The sequence below is a fragment of the Myotis brandtii genome, unplaced genomic scaffold (genome assembly GCF_000412655.1).
Source record: "Myotis brandtii unplaced genomic scaffold, ASM41265v1 scaffold263, whole genome shotgun sequence".
Taxonomy (NCBI): domain Eukaryota; kingdom Metazoa; phylum Chordata; class Mammalia; order Chiroptera; family Vespertilionidae; genus Myotis; species Myotis brandtii.
The window spans coordinates 1115238-1117575 of record NW_005360011.1 but is presented as its reverse complement, the minus strand read 5'-3'; positions in this window follow the sequence as shown (position 1 = coordinate 1117575).

Sequence of the window (2338 nt, the reverse complement as noted above, 5' to 3'; positions counted from 1 at the left end):
TGAGATTACCATTCATTAAAAATTGTTCCCCAATATAAAGCTTCATCACCAAAATTATACAAACAGTGCTGCTAGTTGCCACATGAATTGCCAAACATCCATTGGTCCCTTATCTACTTTGCATCAAGAAATCTGTTTATGGCTCCCTCCCAGCCCCACTAGGCATGTGGCACCCTCCTAGCCCAACCATCCACCCCACTCCGCCTCCCCTACAGCAATCTTCACTCCATACCAAAGTGCTTTCATCCTGGCCCACTTACCTCCTTTAAGAGAGAGAGGAAGGGAGAGGAAGAGGGAGTGAGAAAGAAACATCAACATGAGCGCGAAACAGCCTCCCACAGGACCCACACCAGGGATCAAGTACACATCCTGGGCAAATGTCCTGACCTGGAATTGAACCTGCAAGGGCTAAAGATCTCTGGAGCTTTTTCATCTTGCAAAACTGAAACTCTGGAGAGTGTTTGGGAAAAATGGCACCTGGATAGGCAGACATGTCCTGTTCCTTGTCCCGAAGCAGATAAAAGGAGCAGCTAAATCGAGTAACCTCCACACTAGACACAGTTGATGAGACAATTCTCAGCCCGGAAGGGCAGAGGATGCCTGGAGAACGTTCATAGGACCTTTCAGTTACAAACACTCACCCAAGGCTGCGGTGCAGGTAGAGGTGTAGATTTGTGGAGGCTGGGAGAGGCTGTGGAGGAGAGGAGGACAGGGAGAGGTGACCAGGAATCTGGCACTGGGACATTTGTGAGCCTCCAAACCTAAGCAGCTATTTTTCTCCTGCAGAGCCAGCCCCTCCCAGTAGCCTCAAGGCAGCTAATACAGCCACACCCAGCCTACACCCTGAGCTTCACAAAGGACACAAAGACTCTGAACAGCCCCAAAGAGCCCTCAGGGACTGGGGTGAAGAGGGTCATTCAGCCCTGGAAAGCAGTACAGCACCACATCCACCCAAAGCCCTGTCAGAAACAGACACTTTAGAGATTGAGATGAACAGCAGGCAGGTGCTGACTACGTAACAGGAAACACCACATCCACCCAAAGCCCTGTCAGAAACAGACACTTCAGAGATTGAGATGAACAGCAGGCAGACAGGCAGAGTGGCAGAGTGGTGCCGCTTGGGTTCAGCCAAGGCTGTGGAGAGACACAAACAGAGAGATGGTGGATCGCTTGGAACTTCAACCCGGTGCTGACTACGTAACAGGAAACTGAGAAGTGGCAGACAGAACACAAGAGTGGAGTCTTAAACCAGCTCCCATGGGGCATTAAAACTTGACTGAAGCAAACAACACTTCACTTTTTAATTTTTTATCTTTTATTTTTAAAAAATTGTTTTTTTCTTTTATTTTTTGCATTATTTTTTCATAATTCTATTTTTAATCAGTATTTTATTTTAACTTATTTTTTTTTCTTTTTTATTTAATTTTTTATCTTTTATTTTTAAAAAATTGTTTTTTCCTTTATTTTTTGTATTATGTTTTTCATAATTCTATTTTTAATTGGTATTTTATTTTAACTTATTTTTTTTCTTTTTTACACCTCTTCTTCCTCACTTCTCCCTTTTTCATGTTTTCTCTTCTCCTGTCCCTGCTTTAGTTTTTCTCCTTCCTTTCTTTTTACCCCTTGTTAAAAATTATCTGCTTTATTGACATGTTATTATTGTAATCTCAGTTGGCTTACTCATATATCTTAATAGACACTTTTTGAAGGAGGACATACAGAAGTCCAAGATACATATGAAAACATGATCAAAGTCACTAATCATCTGATCTCGTCTTCTCTTCTTCTCTTCTTCTCCAAATTGTTTAATAAGTTTCAATCACTAACCTCAAGCCTATCTGCTCTCTATTCTCCTTTTTCAAAAACAAATGAATAAATGAATAGATAAATATAACAATTTTTTCTTTTATCTTTTTATTTGTTTTTTTTTTCTTTTCTTCTTATCTACTCATTCTCTTTTTACCTCCTCTATACCAAACCATGGTCCTTCCCCTATTTAATCAATTCCTTAACCTTACTCTCTGTATATAAGCTCTGCCTCTACAGATTCTGTCCCCCTCTTTTTCTAGGTGTTTGTTGATTGCATTTTTTGGTTTGTTTGTTTTTTGGTGTTTTTGTCTCATATTTTTTTTCTTCTTTTTCTTTTTTATCTTACCTTTTTATTTATTTTCTCAATATAATTTTTGCTCTTTTTTCCCTTCCCTAATTCTCTTTTCTCTGGTGGTCACATTTATTGGGGTTATTGGTGTCGTGAGTACATTCATGTTTTCTTCCCATTGTGTTGTGTCTTTTTTTACTGCATTATTTTTTCTTTATTCTATTATTATTTTTATTATTC